We start from the raw sequence: 20,373 nt of genomic DNA on the forward strand, positions 1-20,373 counted from the left end.
CAAGGCCGTTTACATTTTGAAAACCCAAAAGGCTCAGGAGTGGGTGCATCAGTTCCCTCTGGAAATGGGGGCAAAAGTAGGTTGCAAAAGGAAGGATTCATTGAAGGTTTAAGAAAAGACTTCAGATCCTCGCTCTTCTTCTATGAAGCCAGGAGAATGTCCTTTCTTCACCCTAGCAGAAGACTGGAGATTTATTTTCTAGAAGAGGAAAATAGAGAGTCTCCAGAATGGGGAACACCAGGTATGGTTGAGGGCAAGGAGAGCCTGCCGTCAAACTCTTCCAATTTGTATATAATTCTTTCCATACCCAGTAGTATGTTTCAAGGTGGATTCAGTTCTAAACTCATAACATGGGTGATTAGGTGATCACCCCAATACTTCCCCAAGGGACAGACTTCTTATTAATTCCTCTCTGCTGAGTACATCACTAAGGCCTTTGGGTAGCATTTTATTTTTTGTTTTCTTTCTTCTCCTGTAATTTAGTAGTTAATCTTCACAGAAAAGAGGAAGATGGTGTAATGATTTGTCCCTTTTTTTTTTTTTAAACTGGGCTGCATAACAAAGTAATGATGTTTAAAAGATTCAAAGGTAGATGTTTTCTTAGGTGTTATACCAATTTTCTCAACAGTTTGACTAACCAACAATTGGTCCTTAAAATATTAGGCTGGGCATAGTGTCTCATGCCTGTTATCCCAACATTTTGGGAGGCTAATGTGGGAGGATTGCTTGAGCGTAGGAGTTTAAGACCAGCCAGGGCAACATAGCAAGATCTCATCTCTACAAAAAAATTAGTCAGGTGTTGTGGTGCATCCCTATAGTCCCAGCTACTTGGGAGGCCGAGGTGGGAGGATCACTTGAGCCCAGGAAGTTGAGGCTGTAGTGCGCCACTGCATTGTAGCCTCAGTGACAGAAACCACACACACACACACACACAGACACACACACAATTTCTAGTATCAGAGGTCTTTAACACTTACAAGGTATCGTAGATGTTTTGGCCTTGGGAGTGGGGATGGAATACAAAGATGTATAAAATATAGTCTTTGCCCTCGTAGAGGGGTGAAATGTAGCACACCAAGTTTAATACAACCGTTGTTCCTTGTGTGCCCATGTACAAGTATAAGCTGTGTAAAGATCTTAAAAAATATATATCTTGTTTCCTACCCTCATAGAGTTTACAGTCATGAATGATCTTTCTCAGCCTGGCATCGTGGCTCATGCCTGTAATCCCAGCACTTTGGGAGGCCAAGGTGGGTGGATCACTTGAGGTCAGGAGTTCGAGATCAGCCTGGCCAACATGGTGAAACCCCATCTCTATTAAAAATACAAAAAATTAGCCCTTTAATCCCAGCACTTTGGGAGGCCGAGGCGGGCGAATCACGAGGTCAGGAGATCGAGACCATCCTGGCTAATATGGTGAAACCCCGTCTCTACTAAAAATACAAAAAAATTAGCCGGGCGTGGTGGTGGGCACCTGAAATCCCAGCTGCTTGGGAGGCTGAGGCAGGAGAATGGCGTGAACCCAGGAAGCGGAGCTTGCAGTGAGCCGAGATCGCAGCCACTGGACTCCAGCCTGGGTGACAGAGTGAGACTCCGTCTCAAAAAAAAAAAAAAAAAAAAAAATTAGCTGGACGTGGTGGCATGTACCTGTAATCCCAGCTACTCAGGAGGCTGAGGCAGGAGAATCACTTGAATCCGGGAGGCGGAGGTTACCGTGAGCTGAGTTCACTCCAGCCTGGGCAACAAGAGTGAAACTCTGTCTAAAATGAAAAAATAAAATAAATAAAAATTCAAAAATTAGCCAAATGTGGTGGCACACACCTGTAATCCCAGCTACTTGGGAGGCTGAGGCACAAGAATTGCTTGAAGCTGGGAGCCAGAGGTTGCAGTGAGCTGAGGTTGTGCCACTGCGCTCCAGCCTGGGCAACAGAGTGAGACCTTGTCTCAAAAAAAAAAAAAAAAAAAAAAAAAAAGGAATGATCTTTTTCAAATTATATTCTGAATCAGAGAGAATCATCTTTCTCAAATTATAGCCTGATGATCACGAATCTCAGTGAGATGTTTCATTTATAAAATTTAGTGGTTTAATTTCATCTCTTTGACAGTCATCTTTAGCATGTTAAAGACTTAGGCAAGTGTCTGGCAAATAAACTGTTTTCACATTTTTACAACTTAATATTTCTTAAATTTATTCAATAGAATAAAACTTTACGAAATAACCTATATAAGAGTGCATTCCGCTAACCCCTATGCACATTAGATTGGCAGTAAATTTTATCTGAATCACAGGCTTTTCCCTTCTGTTAACTCAGTATCAATTGTTTAAGGAAAGCTAGACAACTCCCCTATTCTTGCCTTTCCTCTACGCAGCCAAGGGTGAATATTTTAGGTTTTATTTCTATGGGTCATTCTTCATTAACTGTGCTAGAGGCCATCATTTAGAATGGGAGATATTTCCAGGTTCTTAAAGCTAGAGTATATTTATGTACTATGTATTCTACATTTGTCATAACATTTCCGGTTATTAAAAGATACAGAAATCTTTTGATGTTTTCTAATGCTTCTGAATGCAGATCTTTATTCACTACCTCCATCTTAGGTGATGGTTTTCACCTAGTAATTTTTTTTTTTTTTTTGGGACAGAGTCTTGCTCTGTCGCCTAGGCTGGAGTGCAGTGGTGCGATCTCGGCTCACTGCAAGCTCCGCTTCCTGGGTTCACACCATTCTCTTGCCTCAGCCTCCCAAGTAGCTGGGACTTCAGGCACCTGCCAGCATGCCTGGCTAATTTTTTTTTTTGTAGTTTTAGTAGAGATGGGGTTTCACCGTGTTAGCCAGGATGGGCTTGATCTCCTGACCTTGTGATCCGCCCGCCTCAGTCTTCCAAAGTGCTGGGATTATAGGCGTGAGCCACTACACCCAGCCTTAATTTTTTTTTTTTTTTAAGTGAGAGCTACAAATCTGTCTTAGGGCTTCTGTGAAACTATTCAGAGTACTGTAAGTTAAAGTAGCACATCCATAAACACATTGCATCTCAGATAACAGAATACCTTAATTTATGGAAACTATACTCCCGAAGAGGCTGTCTATAAAGTAATTTTTGCATATATAAATTCATTGTATTATTGATTGGTTGATGGATTAATTGACTGAGACAGAGTTGCTCTGTTGCTTAGGCTAGACTGCAGTTGCCTAGGCTAGACTGCAGTGGTGTGATCTCTGCTCACTGCAACCTCTGCCTTCTTGGTTCAAGTGATTCTTGTGCCTCCCGAGTAGCTGGGATTAACAGGCATGTGCAACCACGCTTGGCTAATTTTTGTATTTTTAGTAGACATGGGGTTTCACCATGTTGGCCAGGCTGGTCTCGAGCTTCTGGCCTCAAGTGATCCATCCATGTCATCCTCCTAAAGTGTTGAGATTACATGCATGAGCCACCATGCCTCACCTGTTCTACCATCCCTTTCATAAATACTGGTCTGCTTCTCTCTGAAGTGTTCTTATTCTAGTAGTAGAATAAGATAGAATAAGATCATATTTTTTATCTCTATATTGTCAGGCTTATAAGTGCCTGTTGATTGAATTAAAAGAAAATAAATAAGGTGTCATAATTCAGATATTTGAAATCAGTTTCTAAAGTGACACGTAAATTGTTTTAGTTATCTCCCTGACCTTGACCGCCAGAGCAGGCTTTGGAATACAAAGAGGTGGGGGAGAAGGGCAGTAGAGAAAGGGTCACAAGCTGTTCTTCCAGATTTCCTAGCAAGTCTTAGATAATGGTAATACCTGATTCTAGAATACAGAAGGTTATATAACATAGTAAGGGAGTGTGTATGGTAATAAGAATAAGAAAGGAAGTTATTTAGGTCTCTTCTGTATATAGGGTTGGAGCAAATGCTTAAAAGCATAGAACAGGGCTTTCCTATCTTATTTCATCAATGCCATTTATATATTTGAAAGTTGCAGAGTTAATTTTCTTTAAAAAAAAAATATTCTGGCTGGGCACCATGGCTCATGCCTGCATTCCTAGCACTTTGGGAAGCCGAGGCCGGTTGATTGCTTGAGCCCAGGAGTTCAAGACCAGCCTGGGCAACAGCAAAACCCCTCTATACAAAAAATAAAAAAATTAGCCAGGTGTGGTGGTGTGCTCCTGTGGTCTCAGCTAATCGAGAGGCTAAGATGGGAGGATCATCTAAGGCTGGGGAGGTTGTCAAGGCTGCAGTGAGCCGAGATCGTGCCACTGCACTCCAGACTGGGCGACAGAGTGACGCTGACTCAGGAAAAAAAAAAGTCTCAGACTTTTTTATGGTCAGACTAAATTGTCACCTAAATACAGTATATATGACTTTGTGACTGTGAAGTGTTTGTGTGTGAAAGAGAGACTGATTGATCGTAATACAATACTATAAGCCAAATAATTTAGCTGTGTCAGTGCCAAAAGAATAATTTTAACTCTTATGTATCACTAAATATATTTTAGCTACCTTGTAAAACCAATCTCAGTTGGCTTAGCTGCCACAAAAAACCTATAATACTCTAATAAAATTAGCTGTAGAACAATTGCTAAAAATTTGAAGATTATTAACCGCAGCTTGACTTACTGATGGAACCAACAGAAGGCCTGTTCATCAGTTTTCATCTTTTTGAGTCATTTGGGAGCTGCTGGTTATCCATTTCCAACATATGCTTAAGTTTTGTTGAGATATATTTTCTTCTACTTTGTTTCTTTTCTGTCTTTTTTTCTTCTGAGATAGGGTCTGTCTCTGTTGCCCAGGCTGGAGTACAGTGGAGTGATCTTGGCTCACTGCAGCCTGCCTCTCCTGGGCTCAAAGGATTCTTCCACCTCAGCCTCCTGAGTGACTAGATCTATAGGTGCATGCCACCACTCCTGACTAATTTTTGTATATTTTGTAGAGGCTGGATTTTGCCATATTGCCCAGGCTGGTCTTGAACTCGTGGACTCAAGCAATCTACCTTTGGCCTCCCAAAGTGCTGGGATTACAGATATGAGCCACTGCACCCGGCCTTTTTTTTTTTTTTTTTTTGAGACGGAGTCTCGCTGTGCTCCCAGGCCAGAGTGCAGTGGCGTGATCTCGGCTCACTGCAAGCTCCGCCTCCCGGGTTCACGCCATTCTCCCGCCTCAGCCTCCCAAGTAGCTGCGACTACAGGCGCCCGCCACCACGCCCGGCTAGTTTTTTTGTATTTTTAGTAGAGACGGGGTTTCACCATGTTAGCCAGGATAGTCTCGATCTCCTGACCTCGTGATCCACCCGCCTCGGCCTCCCAAAGTGCTGGGATTACAGGCTTGAGCCACCGCGCCCGGCCTTTTTTTTTTTTTTTTTGAGACAGAGTATTGCCCTGTTGCGTGGACTGAGTGAGGCAATGTGATTATAGCTCTCTCTAGCCTCCAATTCCTGGGCTCAAGTGATCCTCTCCTCTTGCCTCAGCCTCCCAAGTAGCTGGACTACTGGTATGGGCCACCATACCCAGCTAATTTTTAAGCTTTTTATGGGGATGGTTGTCATTATGTTGCCCAGGCTGGTCTCAAACTCCTAGCCTCAAACTAGCTTCCCACCTTGCCCTCCCAAAGTGTTGGGTTTACAAGCATAAGCCACCTTGCCCAGCCTCATTTTTTTTTTTTAAAGTTCATTCTGTGTACCTTAACTTCTTTGATCCTTTATTCTTGAAATTTTAACAGGATATTTGCTGAATTTATTTTTTAGTCCTCAGGTGGTAAGGATTGAGTGAATGACATCACATTTCACAACATAGCATCAGTATTGGTCTGTGCAAGTCCTCTCTCTTAGCTCTTCAGATTAATTAATTATTTTTTACCTCCACTTTTCACTTCTGTTCCCATTTCCCCATAGTTAGACTGTTCTGATGTATTTCGTAAGTATCCTTATATTTATATGCAGTTTTGTAAATATGTAGTGCTATTTTGTGTGTGTGTGTGTGTGTGTGTTGTTAAACTTACCTAAATGGTACTGTACCCTCTTAGTACTATTTATGGACTGTGTTGCTGTGTATATACCTAGTTCTTTGTTTCTAACCACTATCTGCCTTTCCTTAAATGATTTGTTCTCTTGGTGATGGACACCAGATTTTTTTCAACTTCCCACTGCTACCGACGACAGGATGAACATCGTTGTGCTTGTTCTGTTATGATGGGAGAATTTCTTTCGATGTATGCATAAGAGTAGATTGCTGTACTTAATTTGATAAGGACTGCCAAATTTGGCCTCTTTTTCAGATTATGCAACATTTCCTATTTCTTCAGAAATAGGAAACAGAAAGCTGTTTATCCAGCTTTCTAATTGTTGTCTATCTGATGGGGTAAAGTGGTGTCTTAATGTTGTTTTAATTTATATTCTCCAATTACTGAATGGCACCATTTCTTTATATACCATTAAGACCATATGGAACGCCCCCTCTGTGAATTACCTGTTCATATCCCTGGCCCATTTCTTTAATTGGAGTTTCTGTCTTTTCCTGTTTGATTTACAGAAGTGTTCTTGTAGAGTTTGGAATATTAACCTGGTATTTGCCTTTTCTTCATCTGTCATAGTATGTTAATTTTGTCATTGGTACCTTTTGCTGAGTAGGGCTTAACTTTGATATAGGAAGTGCATAATCTTACTTTATGGTCTTCTGGAAATATAATGAAGATATTCTGCATTTTAAATTATGTATTTCATAAGTCAGCCTTTCCCATGAGATCTTCCACCTGAGTCCATCATTATATATGACATAGAATAGTAATCCAGTTTTATTCTTCTCCACGTATTGAGGCCATTTTCCTAACCACATGAACTAGTTTGTGGCACTACTTTTTTTTTTGGAGACAGAGCTTATTCTTTCGCCCAGGCTAGAGTGCAGTGGTGCACTCACAGCTCACTATACCCTTGACCTCCCGACTCAAGTGATCCTCCCAGCTCAGCCCCCCTAGTAGCTGGGACTAAAGACATGCACTGCCACACCTGGCTTTTATTTTTTTGTAGTGATGAGATCTCGTCATGTTGGTCAGACTTGTCTTGAACTCCTGGGCTCAAATGATCTGCCTGCCTCAGCCTCCCAAAGTGCTGGGATTACAGGCATGAGCCACTGTGTCCAGCTGGTGCCACTACTCTTTTTTTTTTTTTTTAAGATGGGTTGCTCTGTCACCCAGGCTGGAGTACAGTGGCGCAATCTCGGCTCACTGCAAGCTCCGCCTTCTGGGTTCACGCCATTCTCCTGCCTTAGCCTCCCGCATAGCTGGGACTACAGGCACCCGCCACCATGCCCGGCTAATTTTTTTGTATTTTCAGTAGAGACGGGGTTTCACCATGTTAGCCAGGATGGTCTCGATCTCTTGACCTTGTGATCTGTGCCACTACTCTTATATATCATGTTTCCATATTTCCATGGCATTCTAAGAGCTCTGGTCTGTTTTGTTGGATATAAATAACTGTAGGTATTGTTTGTTACATCAGTGCCAACTGTTTTCATTACTCTGCTTTGTGCTGTGTCTTCACATCTAGTAGGATACATCAATTAAAAAGGCATCATTTCACCCTCAAATTAATCTAAAAAGTCAATGTAGTCCCAATTAAATTTCATCTAGTTTCTCAAGGAATTTGGCAGACATTCTAAAATTTGAATGGAAAGATTAAAGTAATTTTCTAAATTGATTTACCCCTTTGTGGTCCTGTTACTACTTAATCTAAGTAGTTCACACTTTTTGTGTGTGTGCGTATTTGAGCATTTTATATGTTTCAAGAAATTTATCCATTTCACCTTTTTTTTTAAACAATGAAATTTTTATTTTAGAAAAATTTTAGGTTTACAGAAAAATCTTCATTGAATTTGGAATTCTGGATTGACTACTTTTTCTTTTGTTTTTTTCTGAGACAGGGTCTTTCTCTGTCATGCAGGTTGGAGTGTGGTGGCATGATTATGGCTCATTGCAGCCTCAATCTCCTGGACTCAAGTGATCCTTCCACCTCAGCTTCCCAAGTAGCTAAGACTGCAGGTGCATGCCACCAGGCCCAGCTAATTTTTTTTTTTTTTTGGTACAGTTGAAATTTCGCCATGTTGCCCAAGCTGGCCTCAAACTCCTGGGCTCAAGCAGTCCACCTGCCTTGGTCTCCCAAACTGCTGAGAGTACATGCCCAGCCAATAGTACTTTTTTCTTGGCATTTAAAAATATTGTTGCACTGTCTTTTGGCTTCCATGGTTTCTGACAAGAAAGCCCATTTATTTTAATTCTGGTTTCATTACATATAATGTGTCTTTTTTTTGTGGCTGCTTTTAAGATTTTTTCACCTAATTTTTAGTTTTCAGCAGATTGATTATGATGTATCAGGGTGTAGTTTTCTTTGGGTTTATCTTGTTTGAGATTCTCCTTCAATCTGTGAATTTATGCTTTCCAATAAGTTTGGGAAGTTTGCAGCCATTATTTTTTCAATTACTCTTTCTACACCAATAATTTGTTTTCTTCTTTCCTTCTGTGGTTCCAGTGACATGAATGTTAGGTCTTTTGATAGTGTCTCACAGGTCTCTGAGGCTCTGTTAAGTTTTTTTGATTTCTTTTTCTGGTCTTGAAATTGAATCATTGTATTGATCTGTATGTGCACTGACCTTTTTTGTTTGTTTTTTGCTATTACAATTATTCGATTTAGCTTGTATTGTGATCTTTTTATTTGATGAGCTTTTCTGTTGTAAAATTTCCATTTGGTTCTTTAAAAAACACTTTTATTTTGAAATAATTACAGATTTATAGGAAGTTGCAAAGATATGTACAGAAAGATCCCATGAACCCTTTTCCCAGCCTCTCCCAATGTTAACATCTTGCGTAACTATAGTAATTATTAATACAAAGAAATTGACATTGGTGCAATCTGTAGATTTCATTGAGATTTTTCCATTTATACCTGCACGTGTGTGTGTATAGTTTTCTGCTATTTTAGCACATGTGTAGCTTCATACCACAAACTACAGAACTGTACCATCATCCATTTATACCTTTTTCATAGTTTTCTATTTTTTTGCTGAAAACATCTATCAGAGTGTTTACCTTTACCTCATGGAGCATGGCTATAATAACCGCTTTAAAATCCTTTTTTTTTTTTTTTTTTTTTGAGATGGAGTCTTGCTGTGTTGCCTAGGCTGGAATGCAGTAGTGCCATCTTGCGTCACTGCAACCTTTACCACCCGGGTTCAAGCAATTCTCCTGCCTCAGCCTCCCAAGTAGCTGGGATTACAGGCGCCCACCACCATGCTCGGCTGATTTTTGTAGTTCTAGTAGAGATAGGGTTTCGCAATGTTGGCCACACTGGTCTCGAACTCCTGACCTCAGGTAATCTGCCCGCCTTGGCCTCCCAAAGTGCTGGGACTACAGGCATGAGCCACTGCGCCCGGCCTAAAATTCTTTGATAATTCTATTATCTGTTTAATTTCAGTTTTGGTATCTGTTGATTGTCTTTCTCCCAATAATTGGTGATATTTTCTTGGTCCTTTGTATGTTGAGTAATTTCGGATTGTGTGTGGTTCATATTGAATATTACATTGTGAGACTTTGGGTCCTGTTACAGTCCTCTGGAGAATGTTGATTTGTTTGTTTTTTTAAGCATGGAGTCAACTTGGTTAAGTTCAGATCTCGAGTTTGTTCTCACCTTCTGTAGATTCCAATGTCAGTTCAGTTCTCAGTGTTTGCTCTGCTGTTTGACCCTGCCTAAGCACTAATCAGGTCTGGGACTTGGGAGTGTCTTATAGCTCAGGTCTCAAAGCCCTTGCTGTGCTTCTTTGAAACTGTTGTACATATGCAAGCTTGGAGGTCAGCCTGAGATGCATGTTAGTTAATTATGTAGAATTGGGGATCCCCTTTTCCAGCTTTCTCCTGTTTGGTGTATCTCCTCTTTCTTGGGCTCCTTTTCCCAGCATAGTCCTGTGACTGGTCCAGACCTCAAGATAGGGCCAGCAGAGGGAAACAAAGGTAAAAAAAAAGAAGAAGAAAACGGTATTTAACCTGTACTTTTGGCTCACCTGGCTCTTTCAGTCCTCTGAGCAGGATATGGGAATTTTTGTTAGCAGTTTTAGTGTGTGTGTTCCCTGTGCTATTTTGTAAATTGGGCCACCAGGACCAGGCCCATCCTTGGGTCAAAGCCAGGAGGTGAAGGAGTGAAAAAGAAAATAGGCAGGAAACTCAGTGGAATTGTAAGCTTTCAGTTTTGACTTACCTCTTCTATTTGCCTGCTGTTTATTTACTCTTCTTCGTCCTCAGCGAGTGGCTTATTTTATTTAGTTGAGAGTGTTGTAATCTGGAAAGGAGAGAGGCTGAGGGGAGCTTACTCCTTGGCTGACACCAGAAGTCTTTGCATCATTTTTTAAAACAATAAAATTTTGATAAAAAGTATTCCACAAAAGTTGCAGGAATCAAGCTTTGTATAAATGATGTCAGAGGACATTTCCTTCTTCTTCCAAATTAGAATAAAGTACTGATAAGCTTTGTTTTCAAGTGCTTCGTTCGTCAGGTTTTTTTTTTTTTTGGTCCATAAGAATTCTCTTCCCTAGTCGTGCTTCCCTCCCCTCTCAACTAATTTGAAATAGTTCCTGATTTGCCTGGTGAATTTTTTTTTCCTAATCACAATCTCTGCTTTTCCAGTGGAATTTCTTGTCTTTTTTTTTTTTTTTTTCCACCACAGCTCTTTTTAATGCATGGGAATTTGTTTTGATAGAGTAAAATTTGTTAATTTCAGGGCTGATAAAATATCAAATAACAGAGAAAGTAGTTAACGGCATGGATTTGTGGAAGCAGAGAACTATCTTGGTCCTCAGTATGTGTTTTCCAGGGAATTGCCTCTGAGTCTGGGGAGAGCATTTGGCTGTTACCTATCAATGTGTTCAATCTTGCGGGGAGATTTGAGAGCATGCACCTTTCTCTAGACCAAACATATTAGGTTGTTTCACTGTGACATATTAAATGACTTTTTGTTACTGAAAATCCAAGGGCATGTTATGTGGCTGGTAATATCTTTTTAGCCTACCAGACATTTGCAGGTGGGAGGAAATGTGCATGTTAATTCCACCCTCCTGAATTGTTCGTTGGGCTCCTTCCTTTGGCCTGCTGCCTTGTCACAGTTAATTCCAGTGAGTTGGCAGGGAGGCTCTAAGGGATGGCTGGCACTCTTAACTCCTTTCTAGGTGCAGTTAGAGATTGTTTAGGCTTACTGATGGCCACCAGACTGTTTTCTTTTGACTTCTCGGTGTTACCTTTTACCAATTGTGGCTTGAGATTCTGCTGTGTTTTACTAAACTATACTCCACCTTTAAATAAACTGTAATGATTATCTTAAGAGTAATTGTATAAATATCAGGTAAATATTGACCTCTTTACAGATTTTGCTTTTGCACTTATTTTTGTAATTACTATTTTAAGAGGTATATAGAGAGCAGATACATGCTGGTCTTTTAAAATATTTTAGCTTTACTCATTTTTATATTTATTGTAAAACTAATAAGTTTAAAACCCATCTAACTTCCAAGAAGTAACAGCTGAACTTCTGTGTTGACATCTGTTGCAAGTTGTTAAACTCAGAAATCTTTTGCAGTTTGGTTGTAGAAACTTGTCTCTTCAGTGAATGAAGTTCTCTGATTCCTTTATGAGAGATTCACTTGTTTGACTGGGTTTTGCTGTGTCATGTTTGCTTTATCACTCCTGAAAATCAACTCTGGAACATTTTCCATGCCCTAATTTAAAATGAAGAGATCTCTGATTTTTCCTTTAGATGTTATTTAAAATTTTGGTATCTTGAAATCTTGATATCTAGATCTCTTCGGGATTTGTCTTTTACATTCTGTAGTGTATAGTGTATATATTCTATATATGTATGTGCGTATATATGTATATTTGAATACGCAGAGTGTTCTAGCAATATTAATTGGATCAGTAAATATTTGCACACCTACTAAGTGCGAACACTGTTCTATGTGAGCCAGTTGCTGACATTTTGGTGTATAAAGATACAAGCAGTAAATGGGCTGGGTGTGGTGGCTCATACCTGTAATCCCAGCACTTTGGGAGGCTGAGACAGGCGGATCACTTGAGGTCAGGAGTTCAAGACCAGCCTGACCAATATGGTAAAACCCCATCTCTACTAAAAATACAAAATTAGCCGGCGTGGTGACACATGCCTGTAATCCCAGCTACTTGGAAGGCTGAGGCGTGAGAATCGCTTGAACCTGGGAGACAGAAGTTACAATGAGCCGAGATTGCGACACTGCAATGGGCTGGGCAACAAGAGTGAAACTCCGTCTCAAAAAAAAAAAGAAACAACAAACAATAAAATAAAGATATAGGCATTAAATATATGAATATATGGTGCATAAACAAATAAGTTTTTTACAATACTTCAGGTTACTTGAAGCCTTCTTTTGAGTGACTAGATTTAAGTTTGTGAAACAGGGTTTTCAGAAGTTTTAGTTTTATTATCTCAGAAATTTTGGCTTCATTTTTTCAACAAAACTTTTATTGACTGTTTATTTAGCAGATATTAAATATAGCAAAATGACTATGACCCACCTGTTGTCCACAAGGAGCTTACAGTCTAATCAAGAACCAATTTGTAATAACAATGAAATTAAAATATGATTGTATGTTGAGGTAAGTGATAATAGTTATGAAAAGAAAATGCCATGGCAACATAGTGGAGAGGTTGGGGAAGGATGGGGTGGCAGGGAAGGTCTCAAAGATAATTTGTTATTATTGGCAGCCTCTTTTTTTTTTTTTCGAGACGGAGTCTTACTCTGTTGCCCAGGCTGGAGTGCTGTGGCACGATCTCTGTTCACTGCAACCTCCACCTCCTAGGTTCAAGAGATTCTCCTGCCTCAGCCTCCTGAGTGGCTAGGAGTATGGGTGTGCACCACCACGCCTAGCTAAAATTTATATTTTTAGTAGAGATGGGGTTTTGCTGTGTAGGCCAGGCTGGTCTCAAACCTCTGACCTCAGGTGATCCACCCTGCCTTGGCCTCCCAAAGTGCTGTGATTATAGGCGTGAACCACCACCCCCGGCCTATTGGCAGCCTCTTGAATGGCTTTGGCTATAGGTAGATGGGAGTTGAATTATCTGTGACCTTTGAAACCTAGGCTTTTTTTTTTTTGAGATGGAGTCTCACTCTGTCACCTAGGGTGGAGTGCAATGGCTTGATCTCGGCTCACTGCAACCTCCACCTCCTGGGTTCAAGTGATTCTTCTGTTTCAGCCTCCCGAGTAGCTGGGACTACAGACGTGTTCCACCACGCCAGGCTAAATTTTTGTATTTTTAGTAGAAACGGGGTTTCACCATGTTAGCCAGGATGGTCTTGATCTCTTGACCTCATGATCTGCCCGCCTCGGCCTCCCAAAGTGCGGGAATTACAGACGTGAGCCTCCGTGCCCGGCCTGAAACCTAGGCATTTTAATTATTTGTGTAACTTTAACATACAGCCAGGCCTGGAAGTTTATTTAAAAGATGCATCTGTCTTTCCAGTTCAACTTTTAGTTTTACTATTCCTTTAGGAAAAGACGTTTATGGATGCAGCTGTGTGACAGCATTGCCAAAGCCTTCTCTTTAGAGTTTATTACAACACAGCTCCAGTTACATTGCTTTGCTTAGGTTGTCCTTTGCTTTTTAACATAAAATATTTATATTTGTCTTCATTCATTTTGTAAAAATGAAGTACAACTTAAAAAACGTCACAAATTTGGGGGTTTTACTTTATCCTTATGTGTGTTCCATTTTTCTTTCTTTCTTTTTTTTTTTTTTTTTGAGATGGCGTCTCGCGCTGTTGCCCAGGCTGGAGTGCAGTGGCCGGATCTCAGCTCACTGCAAGCTCCGCCTCCCGGGTTCACGCCATTCTCCGGCCTCAGCCTCCCGAGTAGCTGGGACTACAGGCGCTGCCACCTCGCCCGGCTATTTTTTGTATTTCTTAGTAGAGACGGGGTTTCACCGTGTTAGCCAGGATGGTCTCGATCTCCTGACCTCGTGATCCGCCTGACTTGGCCTCCCAAAGTGCTAGGATTACAGGCTTGAGCCACCGCGCCCGGCCCCATTTTTCTTTAAAGCTAAAATGTCTATTATGTGTTGATATAAAAATATTAACCCAGACTAAGACCACAGTTTCCTCAACCTTTGTTGAGTATATACCCTCCTCCCTTTTAAAATTACATCTTGTAGGAGATTCTGGCATTTCTCATTTATATATTGTGAAGTTAAAATGTATTTCCTAGAAGAAAAATATTTCACAATAAGGGGAACTGAAAGCATTTGCTAAGGAGAGAGTTAAGGGTTGGTGAACTTGTGGCATACTGGATTGGTGGTGTGCTGAGAATGCTTTCGCAACAACTCAATTCAGAAAACATTTACTGAATTCCTTTTGGCAAAAGGCTCCTGCTAGATGCTTTGATGGATGAGAAAATGAACAAAACACAGGCTCTGTTTTGTTGAAGGGCCTTCCAGGTTACTGCATTGACTGTTTCTGAATCTCTTCTCTTCCATTCTTCACCTTTGCCATATCCCAGATAATGAAAATTAGAGCTCTAAGTTATCAATTCTGTAAGCTGAAAAGTCTAAATTAGTTTCCTTAAAATGTTGGTTACAGGTTCTCCTTTGTGCTGACAGAATTTAGAATAACAGAAAACATTTTGGTGTCTCAGTGCCTCCTTCCATAAATTAACATTTACTTAAGTAGATGCTTTTCATGGAGCATTATGATCCAGCCCCTCTCAAGCTGTGACTCGCCATGGACAGTGTTAAATCAGATCTGAGCAGCTCTAGGAGACAGTTGAAAGTTGGAGAATATGCCCAGTGTCAGCATCTTGGCTAGGGTGTGCTGTTAAAACAAAGAACACTTTTGGCACTCAGAAACTGAATAGGCATGTGCCATTCTGCATGTGAGCTCTAATGAATAAAGCCGCAGAGGGTGTTCTGTGTTTCCATTCCTGCTGAACTAAATGGTAAAGTATCCTTTTTAGGCTTCCCCTTAAATCTGCCACAGACTATCAGGTCATAATCCAGAAGAGGTAAATACCATAAAATTCCCAAATACAGCCACGTATCCTGGCTTCATCAGCCATAGCACTCAGTTCCATTAAACAGATAACTGCTTGAACATCTACTGTGTAAAGCTCTGTGCTGGTGCTTCAGGTTGTAAAGAGACAAATAAGATTGAGTATCGATCAAGTTGCTTACAGTTTAGTAGTGCACCCTGCTCTCCTTTTCCACCTGCCTTGCCTTTCTAAATTCCGTTTCTTCCTGGCCTACCCTGGTCTGTAGCCACCTACAACTCAGTGTAGATACAGACCCATTCAGTGTGTTTATTACAACCCAGTCTTATAACCTTATCTTTAATGTACAATAGATGTTGGAAGCAGTAGAGGAGATGTGCCTTGAGCCCTGGACAGTGTCTGCAGTGATTTGTAGAAAAGCCCATTGTAGCACTAATCACTTGAGGTACTGTTTCAGGGCAATTTTATTTTTCTAATGGAATGCAATGATTGGCGTAGTTCAAACAGACAGAACCCAGACAGGAGGCAGTCTTTAAAAACGGTTAGTTCAATTTTGTTTACATTCCTTCTCTTTGCAGAATGTGTATTTTCCCTTCCTCAGACTAAAAGTGGCACAGTGTGATGTATGCTATTGTGGAAGTATTTTGCATAAAATCACTAAATTCATTTATTCAAATAATTTGTCTTAGACTTTTTTAAAGTGACCAGAGATAAATGTTGATGAATCGTATTTAAGTATTTGGAGGGCATTTCAAGGTAAGTATACTTTTAAGATAATTTCCTTGACTATGTTTGATGATATTAAGAGTTCTGAGAAATCTTTTCCAAAATCCTGCAATCTGAAAGTGAATGGGACATTCAGAATTAACTGTAGTCACAATTGTGTCTTTATTGTTGGTTGGTCTTGCCTGTTTCATTTTACAGACAAATGTGAAGGACAATGTTTTCTCCATCAAAATACATAAGAAACTTCCATATAAAAGTAAGACAGGAAACTAATGTAACCTTTAAAAAAATCTTGAATTACCTTATTAAGATTATAATAGATTAATTTGATTAATCTAAAATTAGATTGTTGTTTAGTTAAACCTGATTTTATGATTTAGAAAGGCCAATAAATAGCACGTCTCTTCTCCACACGGGTTCTGGGTAAATGGCAAAAAACCAAAGTATTAGGCCGGGCGCGGTGGCTCAAGCCTGTAATCCCAGCACTTTGGGAGGCTGAGACAGGCGGATCACGAGGTCAGGAGATCGAGACCATCCTGGCTAACATGGTGAAACCCCGTCTCTACTAAAAATACAAAAAACTAGCCGGGCGAGGTGGCGGGCGCCTGTAGTCCCAGCTACTCCGGAGGCTGAGCCAGGAGAATGGCGTAAACCCGGGAGGTAGAGCTTGCAGTGAGCTGAGATCCGGCCACTGCACTCCAGCCCGGGCTACAGAGCAAGACTCCGTCTCAAAAAAAAACCAAAGTATTAGCAGATGAGGGCCATAATACTGCTTTTATTATTGATAAAGGTGATGGTAAAGGAAGCAGCTTAAGGTTAGAACCAAATTGATTTGGTAAGTGAATTCCATCGTTATTCAGACCTACCCTGTGGGCACAGTGGTGCTGGATTGGAGAGGGCATATGCAGTAAGCAGACCTTCCACTCATCCCAGCTTCAGCAGACAGCTTATGCATGTGAGGAAGAAGAGCATGAACAGACTGTTTATTTTTCCCAAATTTACCAGTCAGTTGCTTCCCTCTCCAGGACAGAATCATCTAAGTGGCAAAGAAATGCTAAAGATGTTACAACTGGTGGACCTTGATTCATGCAAGGAACCCTCAGAAGTGAGGAATGAATGTTCCCATCTGGCACTTCGTTCCTTCTTCCATGCATGGCTTTTATGAAGAATGGGTTGGTGCCAGGGTAGGAGACTTAGCTTGACTAGGCCAATGAGCAAATCTTTGAGCTTGACTAGGCCAATGAGCAAATCTTTGTTTTAGGGAAGAGACCTTGTAACAGTTGGCCTCTCGGAAACTGTAGCCAAAGTTTGTTTATCAGAATGATGGGAATTTGTCCTTAGGCAGTCCTCTCTGCCTTTCTGAAACATCTGTGATTTAGTATTATTTCTGGGCAATAAGTCAAGGTCCACAACTTAGTTTTCTATTGTCCTTTAACGTTTTAAAATATGCCTACATTTCTCTCATTTTTAGTTTTCTTCAGAGACTCCTTTTGTTTACCTCCCTCTCTGGTGTTTTGCATCGTTATAGCTAACTTTCTTTTCTTTTGACATTCTCCCCTTGGACACAGTTTTAACTGTTCCATATCTTGATGGTTACCAGATCTCTATCCCGAACCCTGACCTCTGTTCTGAGCTCCACATTTGTATCCAGCACTCTAGCAGTTCCACCTGGGCTGTCTAAAACTAAACTCTCTTCTAGCCACCCCCACAACAACTCAGAAACCCTTGCCTTTTATTTTGTGTTCACAATCTGAGTGATACCACAGCCTTTTCATTAGTTTAAGCCAGAAAGTGAAAGCTGGGGGTCACCACAGGCTTTTTTTTCTTTTTCTTCTTTTTTTTTTTTCTGAGACAGGGTCTCGCCCTGTCACCCAGGCTGGAGTGCAGTGATGTGATCATGGCTCACTGCAGCCTCGACTTCCCAGGCTCAAGCCATCCTCCCACCTCAGCTCTCAAACTCCGGTCCCCAGTAGCTGAGACTATAGGCACACGGCACCAGGCCTGGCTAATTTCTTATAGAGACAGAGTTTTGCTATTTTTGCCCAGGCTAGTCTTGAATTCCTGGGCTCAAGAGATCCACCTGCCTCAGCCTCCCAAAGACCTGGGATTACAGGTGCCTGTGCCCAACCAGGCTGTCCTTTATTATCTCCTAGGTCAGGGATCAGCAAACTGTGTTCTACTGGGTCAAATCCAGCCAGGGACCTGGGAGGGAGCCAAGATTTTTTTTTTTTTTTTTGAGATGGAGTCTTGCTCTGTCGCCCAGGCTGGAATGCAGTGGCACAGTCTCGCCTCACTGCAGCTCTGCCCACCAGGTTCCAGTGATTCTCCTGCCTCAGTCTCCTGGGTAGCGGGAATTACAGGCACACACCACCATGCCCAGCTAATTTCTGTATTTTTAGTAGAGACAGGGTTTGGTCATGTTGGCCAGGCTGGTCTCAAACTCCTGACCTTAGGTGATCTGCCCGGCTTGGCCTCCCAAAGTGCTGGGATTACAGGTGTGAGCCACTGCGCCCGGCCCCAGTTTTTTTTTTTTTTTTTTTTTTTTTTTTTTGAGGCAAAGTTTTGTTCTTGTTGCCCAGGCTGGAGTGCAATGATGCAACCTCGGCTCACTGCAACCTCCGCCTCCTGGGTTCAAGTGATTTTCCTGCCTCAGCCTCCTGAGTAGCTAGGATTACAGGCATGTGCCACCATGCCTGTCTATTTTTGTACTTTTAGTAGAGACAGGGTTTCTCCATGTTGGTCAGATTGGTCTCGAACTCCCAACCTCAGGTGATCCACCCGCCGTGGCCTCCCAAAGTGCTGGGATTACAGGTGTGAGCCATCGTGCCCAGCCTTTTTTTTTTTTTTTTTTTAACATTTTAAAATGCTTATTTAAAACAAACAAATATATCTGTGAAAGAGACCACATGTGGTCTGCAAAGCCTAAGTACATATTTACGGTCTGACCCTTTTTTTTTTTTGAGACAGAGTCTCTCTCTGTCTCTAGCCTGGAGTACAGTGGAGTGATCTCAGCTCACTGCAAACTCCACCTCCCAGGTTCATGCCATTCTCCTGCCTCAGCCTCCCTAGTAGCTGGGACTATAGGAGCCCGTCACCATGCCCAGCTAATTTTTTGTATTTTTTTTAGTAGAGTCGGGATTTCACCATGTTAGCCAGGATGGTCTCGATCTCCTGACCTCGTGATCCGCCTGACTTGGCCTCCCAAAGTGCTAGGATTACAGGCATGAGCCACTGCACCCGGCTGGTCTGACCCTTTACAGAAAGGGTTAGGCTGCATCTTTTCTAGGTCAAGTCCTATTAATTCTCTCCCTGCAAGCATCCCTTATTATTATTATTATTATTATTGTTTTTTGATACGGAGTTTCGGTCTTGTTGCTCAGGCTGGAGTGCAGTGGCACAATCTCAGCTCAGTGTAACATCCACCTCCTAGGTTCAAGTGATTCTCCTGCCTCAGTCTCCTGAGTAGCTGGGATTACCATGCCTAATTTTTGTATTTTTAGTAGAGATGGGCTTTCACCATGTTGGCCAGGCTGGTCTCAAACTCCTGACCTCAGGTGATCCGCCTGCCTCAGTCTCCCAAAGTGCTGGGATTGCAGGCATGAGCCACTGTGCCTGGCCCCTGCAAACGTCACTTTTAATTGTTTCCTTCTGTCTGTCTCCGCTGCCCCCATCTTGCCTGCTCTGTTTTTTCCTTGGATTAACATGGTAGCCTCCTAACTTGTCTCTTCCTCCACATTGTTGTCAGATTTCTTCCTAAAACACAAATGGAATCATGGATTCTCTGTTTAGAACACTGTAGTGTACTTCATCCTTTTCTAGATTTTCTGCTGGAAGCCACCTCTTCTCTCTTCTCCCTTTAGGACTCTGCTCAGTTATCACCTTTTCCATTAAGCTCACCTGTTTCTTCTGGAGTCATGCCCCCACTCCACCTTTTCTGTACTTCCACTATTGCATATGCCACACTGCATTCCGAGAACTCATTTGCCATTCATTCTTCCCCTCTACGCTGTATACAACTTGAGGGCAGGTTCCATGTCCTGTTTATTTTCATACCCCCATTGCCTAGCATGCATGGTCTGGCATGATGTAGCAATCTAATGAATTAATATTTATAATGGGTGCTTTGAGGAACAGTTTTTATTTCTGAGGCATGAAAAATATTAGAAGTCTAAAGATATTATCAGTTTAAGTTGGTAGGCAGGATTTTTTTATACAGTCGTGGTTTATTGTCTTGATTTCTATTTCATAACTTTTGAAAAATTAAACTTTTTAATTTTGAGATGATTGTAGATTCACATGGACTTAAAAGAAATGAGGGAGATCTTAGTTTTCTTTTACCCGGTTCTCCCAATGGCAACATATTGCAAAACTAGAGTACAGTATCACAACCAAGATATTGATATTGATACAGTCAGTATACAGTACGTGTCTATCACCACAAGGGTCTCTTCTTTTGCCCTTTATAGCCACACCACCTCCACTGCCTCCTTAGTCCCTGGCAACCACTAATCTGTTCTCCATCACTAACCTGTTCTTGATTTCTATGATTTTGTCAGTTTGAGAATATTACGTAAATGGAATCACAAAGTGTATAACCTTTTGGGGCTGGATTTTTTTACTCGGCAAAATT

At 41.3% G+C, this 20,373-nt stretch overlaps 1 protein-coding gene across 5 annotated transcripts in view; it reads left to right on the forward strand.

Annotated features, from left to right (window-relative positions):
- Positions 1-20,373, forward strand: part of DIP2B (disco interacting protein 2 homolog B) — a 248,395-nt gene that overhangs the window by 58,386 nt on the left and 169,636 nt on the right. The window lies entirely within an intron of this gene.

This window comes from Papio anubis, chromosome 9 (genome assembly GCF_008728515.1).
Source record: "Papio anubis isolate 15944 chromosome 9, Panubis1.0, whole genome shotgun sequence".
In the NCBI taxonomy this organism is placed as follows: Eukaryota; Metazoa; Chordata; class Mammalia; order Primates; family Cercopithecidae; genus Papio; species Papio anubis.